The sequence below is a fragment of the Bombina bombina genome, chromosome 2 (assembly GCF_027579735.1).
Source record: "Bombina bombina isolate aBomBom1 chromosome 2, aBomBom1.pri, whole genome shotgun sequence".
Taxonomy (NCBI): domain Eukaryota; kingdom Metazoa; phylum Chordata; class Amphibia; order Anura; family Bombinatoridae; genus Bombina; species Bombina bombina.
The window spans coordinates 1,328,187,743-1,328,205,173 of record NC_069500.1 but is presented as its reverse complement, the minus strand read 5'-3'; the positions used below and the strand labels follow the sequence as shown (position 1 = coordinate 1,328,205,173).

Below are 17,431 nucleotides of genomic sequence, written 5' to 3'. Positions count from 1 at the left end.
TGTTTCAGAAAGGTACAGAATTGGCTTCAAGTTAAGGCCTCATGCTAAGAGATTTTTTTCTTTCCCGTGTCCCAGTTAACACAGCAAAGGCTCAGCATTTCTGAAATGTGTTTCAGATCTAGAGTTGGCTGGAGTAATTATGCCAGTTCCAGTTCTGGAACAGGGGCTGGGGTTTTATTTTATCTCTTCATTGTACCAAAGAAGGTCAATTCCTTCAGACCAGTTCCGGATCTATCAATATTGAATCGTTATGTAAGGATACCAACATTCAAGATGGTAACTGTAAGGACTATCCTGCCTTTTGTTTAGCAAGGGCATTATATGTCTACAATAGATTTACAGGATGTGTATCTGCATATTCCGATTCATCCAGATCACTTTTAGTGTCTGAGATTCTCTTTTTAGACAAGCATTACCAGTTTTGTGGCTCTACCGTTTGGCCTAGCCTCAGTTCCAAGAATTTTTTTCAAAGGTTCTCGGTGCCCTTCTTTCTGTAATCAGAGAACAGGGTTTTGGTATTTCCTTATTTGGACGATATCTTGGTACTTGCTCAGTCTTCTCATTTTCGAAGAATCTCATACGAATCGACTTGTGTTGTTTCTTCAAGTTCATGGTTGGAGGATCAATTTACCAATCAGTTCATTGATTCCTCAGACAAGGGTAACCTTTTTAGGTTTCTAGATAGATTCAGTGTCTATGACTCTGTCCTTGTCAGACAAGAGAAGTTTAACATTGATATCAGCTTGTCAAAACCTTCAGTCACAATCATTCCCTTTGGTAGCCTTATGCATGGAAATTTTAGGTCTTAGGACTGCCGCATCAGATGCGATCTCCTTTGCTCGTTTTCACATGCGACCTCTTCAGCTCTGTATGCTGAACCAATGGTGCAGGGATTACTCAAAGATATCTCAATTAATATCTTTAAACCGATTATACGACACTCTCTGACATGGTGGACAGATCACCATTGTTTAGTTCAGGGGGCTTCTTTGTTCTTCCGACCTGGACTATGATCTCAACAGATGCAAGTCTTACAGGTTGGGGAGCTGTGTGGGGGTATCTGACAGCACAAGGGGTTTGGGAATCTCAGGAGGTGAGATTTCCGATCAATATTTTGGAACTCCGTGCAATTTTCAGAGCTCTTCAGTCTTGGTCTCTTCTGAAGAGAGAGTTGTTCATTTGTTTTCAGATAGACAATGTCACAACTGTGGCATACATCAATCATCAAGGAGGGACTCACAGTCCTCTGGCTATGAAAGAAGTATCTCGAATTTTGGTTTGGGCGGAATCCAGCTCCTGTCTAATCTCTGCGGTTCATATCCCAGGTATGGACAATTGGAAAGCGGATTATCTCAGTCGCCAAACGTTGCACTTGGGCGAATGGTCTCTTCACCCAGAGGTATTTCCTCAGATTGTTCAAATGTGGGAACTCCCAGAAATAGATCTGATGGCTTCTCATCTAAACAAGAAACTTCCCTGGTATCTGTCCGGATCCCGGGATCCTCGGGCGGAGGCAGTGGATGCATTATCTCTTCCTTACAAGTGTCATCCTGCCTATATCTTTCCGCCTCTAGTTCTTCTTCCAAGGGTATTTTCCAATATTCTAAAGGAATGCTCGTTTGTCCTGTTGGTAGCTCCAGCATGGTCTCACAGGTTTTGGTATGCGGATCTTGTCCGGATGGCCTCTTGCCAGCTGTGGACTCTTCCGTTAAGACCAGTCTTTCTGTCTCAAGGTTCTTTTTTCCATCAGGATCTCATTACCTTAATTTTAAGGTATGGAGTTTGAACGCTTGATTCTTGGTCAAAGAGGTTTCTCGGACTCTGTGATTGATACTATGTGACAGGCTCGTAAATCTGTATCTAGAGAGATATATTATAGAGTCTGGAAGACTTATATTTCTTAGTGTCTTTCTCATCTTTTTTCTTGGCATTCTTTTTGAATACCGAGAATTTTACAGTTTCTTCAGGATGGTTTAGATAAAGGTTTGTCCGCAAGTCCCTTGAAAGACAAATCTCTGCTCTTTCTGTTCTTTTTCACAGAAGGATTGCTAATCTTCCTGATATTCATTGTTTTGTACAACCTTTGGTTCGTATAAAACCTGTCATTAAGTCAATTTCTCCTCCTTGGAGTTTGAATTTGGTTCTGGGGGCTCTTCAAGCTCCTCCTTTTGAACCCATGCATTCTTTGGTCGTTATATTACTTTCTTGGAAAGTTTTGTTTCTTTGGCCATCTCTTCTGCCAGAAGAGTCTCTGAATTATCTACTCTTTTTTGTGAGTCTCCTTTTCTGATTTTGCATCAGGATAAGGCGCTGCTGCGAACTTCTTTTGAATTTTTTACCTAAGGTTGTGAATTCTAACAACATTAGTAGAGAAATTGTGGTTCCTTCATTATGTCCTAATCCTATGAATTCTAAGGAGAAATCATTGCTTTCTTTGGATGCTGTTAGAGCTTTGTAATATTATGTTGAAGCTACTAAGTCTTTCAGAAAGACTTCTAGTCTATTTGTCATCTTTTCCGGTTCTAGAAAAGGCCAGAAAGCTTCTGCCATTTCTTTGGCATCTTGGTTGAAATCTTTATTTCATCATGCCTATGTTGAGTCGGGTAACACTCCGCCTCAAAGGATTACAGCTCATTCTACTAGGTCAGTTTCTACTTCCTGGGCGTTTAGGAATGAAGCTTCGGTGGATCAAATTTGCAAAGCAGCAACTTGGTCCTCTTTGCATACTTTTACTAAATTCTACCATTTTGATGTGTGTTCTTCTTCTGAAGCAGTTTTTGATAGAAACGTATTTCAGGCAGTGGTTTCAGTTTGAATCTTCTGCTTATGTTTTTTCATTAACATTTTATTCTGGGTGTGGATTATTTTCAGCAGGAATTGGCTGTCTTTATTTTATCCCTCCCTCTCTAGTGACTCTTGCGTGGAAAGATCCACATCTTGGGTAATCATTATCCCATACGTCACTAGCTCATGGACTCTTGCTAATTACATGAAAGAAAACATAATTTATGTAAGAACTTACCTGATAAATTCATTTCTTTCATATTAGCAAGAGTCCATGAGGCCCGCCCTTTTTTTGTGGTGGTTTTGATTTCTCCAACATAGGTGTGTCCGGTCCACGGCGTCATCCTTACTTGTGGGATATTCTCTTCCCCAACAGGAAATGGCAAAGAGCCCAGCAAAGCTGGTCACATGATCCCTCCTAGGCTCCGCCTACCCCAGTCATTCTCTTTGCCGTTGTACAGGCAACATCTCCACGGAGATGGCTTAGAGTTTTTTAGTGTTTAACTGTAGTTTTTATTATTCAATCAAGAGTTTGTTATTTTAAAATAGTGCTGGTATGTACTATTTACTCAGAAACAGAAAAGAGATGAAGATTTCTGTTTGTATGAGGAAAATGATTTTAGCACCGTAACTAAAATCCATGGCTGTTCCACACAGGACTGTTGAGAGCAATTAACTTCAGTTGGGGGAACAGTGTGCAGTCTCTTACTGCTTGAGGTATGACACATTCTAACAAGACGATGTAATGCTGGAAGCTGTCATTTTCCCTATGGGATCCGGTAAGCCATGTTTATTAAGATAGTAAATAAGGGCTTCACAAGGGCTTATTAAGACTGTAGACTTTTTCTGGGCTAAATCGATTCATTATTAACACATATTTAGCCTTGAGGAATCATTTATTCTGGGTATTTTGATATGATTATATCGGCAGGCACTGTTTTAGACACCTTATTCTTTAGGGGCTTTCCCTAATCATAGTCAGAGCCTCATTTTCGCGCCGGTATGGCGCACTTGTTTTTGAGGACAGCATGGCATGCAGCTGCATGTGTGTGGAGCTCTGATACATAGAAAAGTCTTTCTGAAGGCATCATTTGGTATCGTATTCCCCTTTGGGCTTGGTTGGGTCTCAGCAAAGCAGATTCCAGGGACTGTAAAGGGGTTAAATATAAAAACGGCTCCGGTTCCGTTATTTTAAGGGTTAAAGCTTCCAAATTTGGTGTGCAATACTTTTAAGGCTTTAAGACACTGTGGTGAAATTTTGGTGAATTTTGAACAATTCCTTCATACTTTTTCGCAATTGCAGTAATAAAGTGTGTTTAGTTTAAAATTTAAAGTGACAGTAACGGTTTTATTTTAAAACGTTTTTTGTGCTTTGTTATCAAGTTTATGCCTGTTTAACATGTCTGAACTACCAGATAGATTGTGTTCTGACTGTGGGGAAACCAAGGTTCCTTCTCATTTAACTATATGTATTTTATGTCATAAAAAAATTTAGTAAAAATGATGCCCAAGATGATTCCTCAAGTGAGGGGAGTAAGCATGGTACTGCATCATCCCCTCCTTCGTCTACACCAGTCTTGCCCATACAGGAGGCCCCTAGTACATCTAGTGCGCCAATACTCCTTACTATGCAACATTTAACGGCTGTAATGGATAATTCTATCAAAAACATTTTAGCCAATATGCCCACTTATCAGCGAAAGCGCGACTGCTCTGTTTTAGAAAATTCTGTAGAGCATGAGAACGCTGATGATATGGTTTCTGAAGGGCCCCTACACCAGTCTGAGGGGGCCAGGGAGGTTTTGTCTGAGGGAGAAATTTCAGATTCAGGAAACATTTCTCAACAAGCTGAACCTGATGTGATTACTTTTAAATTTAAGTTGGAACATCTCCGCGCTCTGCTTAAGGAGGTGTTATCCAATTTGGATGATTGTGATTATCTGGTCATTCCAGAACCACTATGTAAAATGGAAAAGTTCTTAGAGGCCCCGGGGCCCCCCGAAGCTTTTCCTATATCCAAGCGGGTGGCGTACATTGTTAGTAAAGAATGGGACAGGCCCGGTATACCTTTAGTACCTCCCCCCATATTTATAAAATTGTTTTCCTATAGTCGACCCCAGAAAGGACTGATGGCAGACAGTCCCCAAGGTCGAGGGGGCGGTTTCTACTCTACACAAGCGCGCCACTATACCCATAGAAGATAAGATCCTATGGATAAAAAATTAGAAGGTCTGCTAAAAAAGATGTTTGTTCAGCAAGGTTCCCTTCTACAACCAATTGCTTGCATTGTCCCTGTCACTGCAGCCGCGTGTTTCTAGTTTGATGAGCTAGGAAAGGCGATTATTAGTAATTCTTCTTCTTATGAGGAGATTATGGACAGAATTCGTGCTCTTAAATTGGCTAATTCTTTCACCCTAGACGCCACCTTGCAATTGGCTAGGTTAGCGGCGAAAAAATTCTGGGTTTGCTATTGTGGCGCAGAGCGCTTTGGTTAAAATCTTGGGCAGCGGATGCGTCTTCCAAGAACAAATTGCTTGACATTCCTTTCAAGGGGAAAACACTCTTTGGCCCTGACTTGAAAGAGATTATCTCTGATATCACTGGGGGCAAGGGCCACGCCCTTCCTCAGGATAGGTCTTTTCAAGACCAAAAATAAACCTAAGTTTCGTCCCTTTCGCAGAAACGGATCAGCCCCAAGGGCTACGTCCTCTAAGCAGGAAGGTAATACTTCTCAAGCCAATCCAGCCTGGAGACCTATGCAAGGCTGGAACAAAGGAAAGCAGGCCAGGAAACCTGCCACTGCTACCAAGATAGCATGAAATGCGGGCCCCCGATCCGGGACCGGATCTGGTGGGGGGCAGACTCTCTCTCTTCGCTCAGGCTTGGGCAAGAGATGTTCTGGATCCTTGGGCGCTAGAAATAGTCTCCCAAGGTTATTCTCTGGAGTTCAAGGGTCTTCCTCCAAGGGGGAGGTTCCACAGGTCTCAGTTGTCTTCAGACCACATAAGAAGACAGGCATTCTTACATTGGGTAGAAGACCTGCTAAAAATGGGAGTGATTCATCCTGTTCCATTAGGAGAACAAGGGATGGGGTTCTACTCCAATCTGTTCATAGTTCCCAAAAAAGAGGGAACGTTCAGACCAATCTTAGATCTCAAGATCTTGAACAAGTTTCTCAAGGTTCCATCGTTCAAGATGGAAACCATTCGAACACTTCTTCCTTCCATCCAGGAAGGTCAATTCATGACCAAGGTGGATTTCAAGGATGCGTATCTACATATTCCTATCCACAAGGAACATCATCGGTTCCTAAGGTTTGCATTCCTGGACAAGCATTTCCAGTTCGTGGCGTTTTCTTTCGGATTAGCCACTGCTCCTAGGATTTTCTCATAGGTACTAGGGTCCCTTCTGGCGGTGCTAAGACCAAGGGGCATTGCTGTAGTACCTTACTTGGACGACATTCTGATTCGAGCGTCGTCCCTTCCTCAAGTAAAGGCTCACACGGACATTGTCCTGGCCTTTCTCAGATCTCACGGATGGAAAGTGAACGTGGAAAAGAGTTCTCTATCTCCGTCAACGAGGGTTCCCTTCTTGGGAACTATAATAGACTCCTTAGAAATGAGGATTTTTCTGACAGAAGCCAGAAAAACAAAACTTCTAGACTCTTGTCGGATACTTCATTCCGTTCCTCTTCCTTCCATAGCGCAGTGCATGGAAGTGATAGGTTTGATGGTAGCGGCAATGGACATAGTTCCTTTTGTGCGCATTCATCTAAGACCATTACAACTGTTCATGCTCAGTCAGTGGAATGGGGACTATTCAGACTTGTCTCCGAAGATACAAGTAAATCAGAGGACCAGAGACTCATTCCGTTGGTGGCTGTCCCTGGACAACCTGTCACAAGGGATGACCTTCCGCAGACCAGAGTGGGTCATTGTCACGACCGACGCCAGTCTGATGGGCTGGGGCGCGGTCTGGGGATCCCTGAAAGCTCAGGGTCTTTGGTCTCGGGTAGAATCTCTTCTACCGATAAATATTCTGGAACTGAGAGCGATATTCAATGCTCTCAAAGCTTGGCCTCAGCTAGCGAGGGCCAAGTTCATACATCAACCATCAGGGGGGAACAAGGAGTTCCCTAGCGATGGAAGAAGTGACCAAAATCATTCTATGGGCGGAGTCTCACTCCTGCCACCTGTCTGCTATCCACATCCCAGGAGTGGAAAATTGGGAAGCGGATTTTCTGAGTCGTCAGACATTGCATCCGGGGGAGTGGGAACTCCATCCGGAAATCTTTGCCCAAGTCACTCAACCGTGGGGCATTCCAGACATGGATCTGATGGCCTCTCGTCAGAACTTCAGAGTTCCTTACTACGGGTACAGATCCAGGGATCCCAAGGCGGCTCTAGTGGATGCACTAGTAGCACCTTGGACCTTCAAACTAGCTTATGTGTTCCCGCCGTTTCCTCTCATCCCCAGGCTGGTAGCCAGGATCAATCAGGAGAGGGCGTCGGTGATTTTGATAGCTCCTGCGTGGCCACGCAGGACTTGGTATGCAGATCTGGTGAATATGTCATCGGCTCCACCATGGAAGCTACCTTTGAGACGAGACCTTCTTGTTCTAGGTCCGTTCGACCCACTCCAGCTGACTGCTTGGAGATTGGACGCTTGATCTTATCAAAGCGAGGGTTCTCAGATTCTGTTATTAATACTCTTGTTCAGGCCTGAAAGCCTGTAACCAGAAAAATTACCACATAATTTGGTATATCTGTTGGTGTGAATCTGCAGGATTCCCTTGGGACAAGGTTAAGATTCCTAAGAGTCTATCCTTCCTTCGAGAAGGATTGGAAAAAGGATTATCTGCAAGTTCCTTGATGGGACAGATTTCTGCCTTGTCTGTGTTACTTCACAAAAAGCTGGCAGCTGTGCCAGATGTTCTAGCCTTTGTTCAGGCTCTGGTTAGAATCAAGCCTGTTTACAAAATTTTGACTCCTCCTTGGAGTCTCAACCTAGTTCTTTCAGTTCTTCAGGGGGTTCCGTTTGAACCCTTACATTCCGTTGATATTAAGTTATTATCTTGGAAAGTTTTGTTTTTGGTTGCAATTTCTTCTGCTAGAAGAGTTTCAGAATTATCTGCTCTGCAGTGTTCTTCTCCTTATCTGGTGTTCCATGCAGATAAGGTGGTTTTGCGTACTAAACCTGGTTTTCTTCCAAAAGTTGTTTCTAACAAAAACATTAACCAGGAGATAGTTGTGCCTTCTTTGTGTCCTAATCCAGTTTCAAAGAAGGAACGTTTGTTGCACAACTTGGATGTAGTTCGTGCTCTCAAATTTTACTTAGCAGCTACTAAGGATTTCAGACAAACTTTGTCTTTGTTTGTTGTTTATTCTGGTAAACGGAGAGGTCAAAAAGCAACTTCTACCTCTCTCTCCTTCTGGATTAAAAGCATTATCCGATTGGCTTATGAGACTGCCGGACGGCAGCCTCCTGAAAGAATCACAGCTCACTCCACTAGGGCTGTGGCTTCCACATGGGCCTTCAAGAACGAGGCTTCTGTTGATCAGATATGTAAGGCAGCGACTTGGTCTTCACTGCACACTTTTTCTAAATTTTACAAATTTGATACTTTTGCTTCTTCTGAGGCTATTTTTGGGAGAAAGGTTTTGCAAGCCGTGGTGCCTTCCATTTAGGTGACCTGATTTGCTCCCTCCCTTCATCCGTGTCCTAAAGCTTTGGTATTGGTTCCCACAAGTAAGGATGACGCCGTGGACCGGACATACCTATGTTGGAGAAAACAGAATTTATGTTTACCTGATAAATTACTTTCTCCAACGGTGTGTCCGGTCCACGGCCCGCCCTGGTTTTTTTAATCAGGTCTGATAATTTATTTTCTTTAACTACAGTCACCACGGTAACATATGGTTTCTCCTATGCAAATATTCCTCCTTAACGTCGGTCGAATGACTGGGGTAGGCGGAGCCTAGGAGGGATCATGTGACCAGCTTTGCTGGGCTCTTTGCCATTTCCTGTTGGGGAAGAGAATATCCCACAAGTAAGGATGACGCCGTGGACCGGACACACCGTTGGAGAAAGTAATTTATCAGGTAAACATAAATTCTGTTTTTTTTGTATAAAGCACAATTATTCCAATTCCTTATTTTATATGCTTTCGCACTTTTTTCTTATCACCCCACTTCTTGGCTATTCGTTAAACTGAATTGTGGGTGTGGTGAGGGGTGTATTTATAGGCATTTTAAGGTTTGGGAAACTTTGCCCCTCCTGGTAGGAATGTATATCCCATACGTCACTAGCTCATGGACTCTTGCTAATATGAAAGAAATTAATTTATCAGGTAAGTTCTTACATAAATTATGTTTTCATACATATTGCTTATATCTGTATGGGGCTGGACACTGGGAGAGGCAGCTTGACTTTATATTTTTATTATTTAAAAGAGTCAGTAGGGCTGCAGTTTATTATCATATAAAAGTTTAGGGGACCACATGGCTTATTTTCCAAACTGCTCCCCATCCGGTTAAACAAACTATTCAGGCGACGTCCATGATGGGCGGGGCCTATTTCGGGTGCTCAGACGCGCAGTTTACTCTGACTGAGAAGGCAGCAGACATTAGCTCCGGTGGGGCCTAGAGTTGAGTTCTGTTCACCGGATTGTTGAGTCGTTTTTACAGTACCCTGGGGCAGGTAGGCGCCACAGCTCTGCAGGGGTTATTTTTTTCCATTAAAATATATTTTGTGATTAAAATGCTTCTTAGAGGGTAAATTCATAATTTGCCTATAGGGTGCAATAATGTTTGGGCCAATTAAATTATTATATTTGATTGTTTTGCGTTTTCATTTGTTTTAGGCAGTTTGAGAAAAATTTTTTGCGCTTTTTATTTCTTAAAGGCGCAGTTTTGAATCAATATATGAGGTGATTTACGACTAGTGTGGCTAGTACTAGTCTGTTCAACATGTCTGACATTGAGGTAACTAATTGTTCTATGTGTTTAGAAGCCATTGTGGAACCCCCTCTTTCTTTGTGTACCTCTTGTACTGAAAGGGCCTTACAATGTAAAAGACATATTTTAGGTAAAGAAAGTGTGCCTAAGGATGAGTCTGAAGAGAATCAGGATATGCCATCCAATTCTCCCCAAGTGTCACAACCTTTAACGCCCACACAAGCGACGCCAAGTACTTCAAGTGTGTCTAATTCTTTTACCCTGCAGGATATGGCTGCAGTTATGTCAACTACCCTTACAGAGGTATTATCTAAGTTACCAGTGTTGCAGGGTAAACACAGTAGGTCAGGTATTAATGTGCATACTGAATCCTCTGATGCTTTGTTGGCTATTTCTGATGTACCCTCACAGGGCTCTGAGTTGGGGGTCAGGGAATTGTTGTCTGAGGGAGAACTTTCAGACCCTGGAAGTATGTTACCTCAGACAGATTCGGACGTCATGTCCTTTAAATTTAAGCTTGAACTCCTCCGCATGTTACTCCGGGAGGTTTTAGCAACTCTGGATGATTGTGACCCTATTGTAATACCACCAGAGAAATTGTGTAAAATGGATAAATATCTAGAGGTACCTACTTACACTGATGTTTTCCGGTTCCTAAAAGAATTTAGGAAATTATAAAAAAAAAAAGGGATAGACCGGGTATACGTTCTCTCCTCCTCCTAATTTCAAGAAAATGTATCCCATATCGGACACCATTCGGGACTCTTGGCAGTCGGTCCCTAAGGTGGAGGGAGCTATTTCTACCCTGGCTAAGCGTACAACTATACCTATTGAAGACAGTTGTGCTTTTAAAGACCCTATGGATAAGAAATTGGAGGGTCTTCTAAAGAGATTATTTATTCATCAGGGTTTTCTTTTACAACCAACAGCTTGCATTGTTCCAGTTACTACTGCAGCAGCTTTTTGGTTTGATGCTCTAGAAGAGTCTATGAAGGTTAAGACCCCTTTAGAGGACATTTTGGATAGAATTAAGGCTCTAGCTAATTCTTTTATTACAGATGCCGCCTTTCAAATTGCTAAATTGGTGGCGAAAAATGCAGGATTTGCCATTTTAGCGCGTAAAGCGTTATGGTTAAAATCATGGTCTGCTGATGTGTCATCAAAATCTAAGATTTTAGCTATTCCTTTCAAGGGTAAGACCCTATTCAGGCCTGAGTTGAAGGAAATAATTTCTGACATTACTGGAGGTAAAGGTCACGCCCTACCTCAGGATAAGTCTGTTAAGATGAGGGGTAGACAAAATAATTTTCTTTCCTTTCGAAATTTTAAAGGAATACCTTCTGCTTCCTCTTTCTCCACAAAGCAGGAAGGGAATTTTGCTCAGTCCAAGTCCGTCTGGAGACCCAACCAGGCTTGGAACAAAGGTAAACTACCTAAGAAGCTCGCTGCTGCTACAAAGACAGCATGAAGGGGCGGCCCCCGATCCGGGACCGGATCTAGTAGGGGGCAGACTTTCTTTCTTTGCCCAGGCTTGGGCAAGAGATGTTCAGGACCCCTGGGCATTTGAAATCGTGACCCAGGGGTATCAACTGGAATTCAAGGATTTTCTCTCAAGAGGGAGATTTCTTCTTTCACGACTGTCTGTAGACCAGATAAAAAGAGAGGTGGGGGGGGCGGAGCCGGCCGCTGAAGTGGCCAGACATGCACATTAAGAGTTCCTGCTGTATTAGATTATTTAAAAGCTATAACATAGATTTTAAGGATACCTAATTATATTATTTGGGCATATATACTCAAGGATTACACTGTGCTTTAGTGAAATGTCTCTAGCTTGTGAACGATAACTACTCCAAGGGCTTTGGTAAAGCCATGAGGCAGCTAACTGCGGACGCCATTACTGCGGTAGAAGCTACTAATGGAACAGAATTCTGAGCCTCTGGGAGATCGTCACTTGACCCTTCTGCAAGATATTGCGTACGATAACCAGGGGAATAATCCCTGAATACTGAAAGTATGGCGCATCTATCGTACAGGACCCTTCAGACACTTCTTTCAGCGCAACTCACCCAGGATGTAGAAGCGGTGGATGAAACAATACGCTCCCACACGCGTGGAATCTCTGTGGATGGAGCAGCTGCACTGCAGGGAGACAGGCGACAGAAACTCCCCAACCATAGACCCAGTAAGTTGGTGGTATTGGCTTCCAAAAAAACGGGCGATCACTATGACAAAAGCGCCTTCATCTGCTTTGGCCCGCAGGGGGTTGCCTGTAACGTTACAAGCAGGTCAGGACGACGGAGCAGCAGATCGAGATCACGCAATGATACAACTGATCACTCAGGGGCCTGTGGATAAGCCTGCAGCAGTTGAATGTGTCATGGGCTATACACGGCAGCCAGAGGCTCAGCAACAGCTGCCTTTGGAACTGAGAGTGGAACTAAAAGTGGAAGCGACCTACATCAGACAAGAGCTGCTACCTTTAGAGCTGGTACGGCTGCATCCTGTATTTGTTCCTGCATGGTGCCCTAACAATAGAACCGGAGTGGGATGAAAGAACCAGTCCTTTATAAATCCAGGTTAATCTCAGAATTGACTCTTTGCCACCCACTGGATTTAACTGTAGGTTTATGCCTTAAACCTTTGATTACGATTACACTTTTTTAGAACTCTTAGTATAAGAGAATATGACGATCACAGATCTGAACTGCCATTCTGCAAGTGTAATAATTTATCTATTTTAGCTATAATCCATTAACCGATAGTTAGATATCTTTGCTGCACGATGTGTTTTGCTTGATAATGAGCTTATGCCGGCTCATGGACTTTAATAGCATAATGATATTATGAACATACTTGCAGTTTATGTATAATGGGGAATACTGATTGTCTTTAGATATGTGCTGACTGCTTAACTATGGTAAACGCAGGCGCTGTGTATTAATGTTCACAATTCTTTATCCTGATAACAGCTCATTGTATCATTAATTACTTTAGGAGTTTTCTGTAAGCTTTCGTGACTGTATAGTATACTGTAGAAACGTAACTAAGACACTGGTACACGGATAGTCAGCATAAGAATTCTAAAGCCTTATCAGAAATGGTTATCTAAAATATCCTATTATTGTTCTCTATCTGTACAAACCCACTGTTAAGTTAGTTACTGCCTATATGATTACCGAGCCATCTTGTCTCCTATGCCATACAATTGGTGGGGCTGTTGATTTTACCCAAACTTCCTGTTGTGATAATTGTTATACATCCGTTTCATGCATATCCTTTTTAAGAGGGAGAATATTTCAGCCTTTCACATTGTCTGATAGTTATGACACTATTAGTACAAGGGCCCTAAACTAGGTGAACTAAACCTTTAATTATATCATCTGGGTCATTCCATTTTCTTATTGAATGGAACCCCATTGTGACTACTATAGATCCGTTAGAAGAAGGGTCTGATACCTATGAAGTGGGACCTTAATGTTAATTGAGCTCGCTGTTTTACTACTACTACTGTTGGCTTCTGTGATATTAGTAGCGGACGCCATGTCTTTTCACCTCACCTGTGGGTTAGTGGGGGGCCCCAGGAGAGACATTTCTAAAGGGGTCCGAGATGCGGATGTCACAGCAGCTATCTTACTACTGTATTGAGCATAGGTTACCGATACAATGCCTTCAATGATGCTGATAAACCTTTTTATGTATCTGTCCGGTCTGGGGGTTTGAGGGGGCCCCTAGCAGGGACATCTATATGTTACCATTATACTTGGATGTATCATCATTTCATTATTATCCGAGACAATTTTCACATAACATGCTTCTCCTTCTGGGCCAGTGGCCAGGGTCCGGAGGGAGATCCCACACAGGTAGTCTAACCCAGGAACACGTAAACCTGGGCACAATTAACTTATGTCTTTATTATACAGCGAGAGGTAGCGATGTTGAAGGCATTAAATTTCATTAACACGAGCATCCTACTTTGAAGTCGACTGACGTACTATTAGTGTGATAACTTATTCCTGCAAGATATTTGTAGGCTTATTCTACTCAGTCTAGTGAGGACGTGCAGCAACGCCCCGTATCGTCCATGAAGGGGGCCCAGTTTTATGTAATCCACAATAGTCTAAGGTTCATTATATTATAAGGGAGGGTATGGGAATTTATGCTATGCCCTGAATAAGCAAACTACCCTTACAATGTGTTATACCCAAACATTTGTATGTTACTTGCATTAGGTATCCTGTACCAGCTCACCCCCCCCCCCCCCCCCCCCCCCCGCCCCCATTTCTATAGAACCCACACCAGGGTTTAAACTAGGCGAACTACTTTCGCCGCAAATCTTCCCACCCCAAAACAGTATTAGTTTCCCTACTGGCTAGTTTTAACTTGTTTATTACCCGAGCAGGGAAATAGGACTTTATATCACCCTTATTTGCATGCTTCAGGGACATTTTTTGTTTACATAGTACCTTTTTCAGTATGTGTATTTACTTCGGACCTGCGTGTCTGAATTTCTTGTTTATATCTTTCAGATCAGGGGTCCTGCGTGTCCCCAATTGTTACTTTTATTTTCCAAACCAAATAAAAAATATATAAAAAAAAAAAAGAGAGGTGTTCTTACGTTGTGTGAAAGACCTCTCTACTATGGAAGTAATTCGTCCAGTTCCAAGACTGGAACAGGGGCAGGGGTTTTACTCAAATCTTTTCGTGGTTCCCAAAAAAGAGGGAACTTTCAGACCCATTTTAGATCTCAAGTGTCTAAACAAGTTTCTCAGAGTCCCATCGTTCAAGATGGAGACTATCCGAACAATTTTACCAATGATCCAGGAGGATCAATATGTGACTACTGTGGACTTGAAGGATGCATACCTTCATATTCCTATCCACAAGGATCATCATCAGTTCCTAAGGTTTGCCTTCCTGGACAAACATTTTCAGTTCGTGGCTCTTCCCTTCGGGTTGGCCACAGCACCCAGGATCTACACAAATGTTCTTGGGTCTCTTCTGGCGGTTCTCAGACCGCGGGGCATAGCAGTAGCGCCTTATCTGGACGATATTTTGATTCATGCGTCGACTTATCTGACGAAATCTCATATAGACACAGTGTTGTCCTTTCTGAGAACTCATGGTTGGAAGATGAACCTAGAATAGAGTTCACTAGTTCCATAGACAAGGGTTCCCTTCTTGAGAACTCTGAAAGACTCTGTAGATATGAAAATATTTCTGACGGAAATCAGAAAATCAATTATTCTAAATACTTGCCGAGCCCTTCAGTCCATTCCTCGGCCATCAGTGGCTCAGTGTATGGAGGTAATTGGTTTAATTGTAGCGGCAATGGACATCATTCCGTTTGCTCGTTTTCATCTCAGACCACTGCAGCTGTGCATGCTCAGACAGTGGAATGGGGACTATGCGAATTTATCTCCTCAGATAAATTTGGATCAATAGACCAGAGACTCTCTTCTTTGGTGGTTTTCGCTGGATCATCTGTCCCAGGGGACGTGTTTTCTCAGGTGGAGTCTCTACTTCCAATCAATATTCTGGAATTGAGAGCAATATTCAATGCTCTTCAGGCATGGCCTCAGTTGGCTTCGGCCAAATTCATCAGATTCCAGTCGGACAATATCACGACTGTGGCTTATATCAATCATCAGGGGGAATGAGGAGTTCCTTAGCGATGATAGAAGTATCCAAGATATTTCGATGGGCGGAGGCCCACTCTTATCTGTCGGCAATCTACATCCCAGGAGTAGAGAACTGGGAAGCGGATTTTCTAAGTCGACAGACTTTTCATCCGGGGGAGTGGGAACTCCACCCGGAGGTGTTTGCCTCACTGATTCTCCGATGGGGCAGACCGGATTTGGCTCTGATGGCATCTCGTCAGAATGCCAAGCTTCCAAGATACGGATCCAGGTCGAGGGATCCCCAGGCCGAACTGATAGATGCCTTGGCAGTGCCTTTTTTTTTTAGCCTAGCTTATGTGTTTCCAGCGTTTCCTCTCCTGCTACGCGTTATTGCTCGGATCAAACAAGAGAGAGCTTCAGTAATCCTGATCGCGCCTGCGTGGACACGCAGGACTTGGTATGTGGATATAGTGGACAGGACATGTCCTCTCTGCCACCGTGGAAACTTCCTTTGAAACAGGACCTTCTCATTCAAGGACCTTTCCAACATCCAAATCTAAATCCTCTGCAGCTGACTGCTTGGAGATTGAACGCTTGACTTTATCTAAGTGGGGATTCTCAGATTCGGTCATTGATACTTTGATACAGGCATGTAAGCCTGTCACTAGAAAGATCTATCATAAGATATGGTGTAAATATCTTTTTTTGGTGTGAATCCAAGGGCTACTCATGGAGTAAAGGTAGGATTCCCAAGATTCTGTCTTTTCTCCAAGAAGGATTGGAGAAAGGTTTATCAGCGAGTTCCTTTAAAGGGACAGATTTCTGCTTTGTCAATTTTGCTACACAAACGTTTGGCAGATGTTCTAGATGTTCAGTCTTTTTGTCAGGCTCTAACTAGAATTAAGCCTGTATTTAGACCAATTACTCCTCCCTGGAGTTTGAATTTAGTTCTTAGAGTTCTTCAAGGGGTTCCGTTTGAACCCATGCATTCCATAGATATTAAATTATTATCTTGGAAAGTTTTGTTTTTTGGTTGCTATTTCTTCAGCTCGTAGAGTTTCTGAGCTTTCAGCGTTACAATGTGTTTCGCCTTATCTTATATTTCATTCTGATAAGGTGGTTTTGCGTACCAAACCTGGATTCCTTCCTAAGGTTGTTTCAAATAAGAATATTAATCAGGAAAATGTTGTTCCTTCCTTGTGTCCTAATCCTTCTTCTAAGAAGGAGCATCTGTTACATAATCTGGACCTGGTCCGTGCCTTGAAGTTTTACTTGCAGGCAACTAAGGATTTCCGTCAATCATCTTCATTATTTATTGTTTATTCTGGAAAGCGTAGGGGTCAGAAAGCTACGGCTACCTCTCTTTATTTTTGGCTGAGGAGTATCATCCGCCTGGCATATGAGACTGCTGGACAGCAGCCTCCTGAAAGAATGATGGCTCTTTCTACTAGGGCTGTGGCTTCCACATGGGTTTTTAAAAATGATGCTTCTGTTGAGCAGATTTGGAAGGCTGCGAGTTGGTCGTCTCTTCATACTTTTTCCAAATTTTCCAAATTTGATACTTTTGCTTCTTCTGAGGCTGTTTTTGGGAGAAAAGTTTTTCAAGCAGTGTTCCGTTTAGGTCTCTGTCTTGTCCCTCCTGTTTCTTCCATGTCCTATAGCTTTGGTATTGGTATCCCACAAGTAAGGATGAAATCTGTGGACTCGTCATATCTTTGTAAAAGAAAAGTAAATTTATGCTTACCTGATAAATTAATTTCTTTTACAATATGACAAGTCCATGGCCCACCATGTTCTTTTAAGACAGATTTATTTTATATTTATTTTTTGTAAACTTCAGTCACCTCTGCACCTTTGGCTTTTCCTTTCTCTTCCTAAACCTTTGGACGAATGACTGGGGGTGGAGGGAGGGGAGGAGTTATATATACAGCTCTGCTCTGGTGCTCTTTGCCACTTCCTGTTAGCAGGAGGTTAATATCCCACAAGTAAGGATGGAATCTGTGGACTCGTCATATCGTAAAAGAAATTAATTTATCAGGTAAGCATAAATTTACTTTTTTTAATGGATTTATT

The 17,431-nt window shown here is 42.7% G+C and overlaps 1 protein-coding gene across 1 annotated transcript in view; it reads left to right on the top strand.

Annotated features, from left to right (window-relative positions):
• The window catches only part of HTT (huntingtin), a gene marked incomplete in the record, with an annotated part of 1,068,170 nt that overhangs the window by 231,501 nt on the left and 819,238 nt on the right, over positions 1-17,431 (top strand).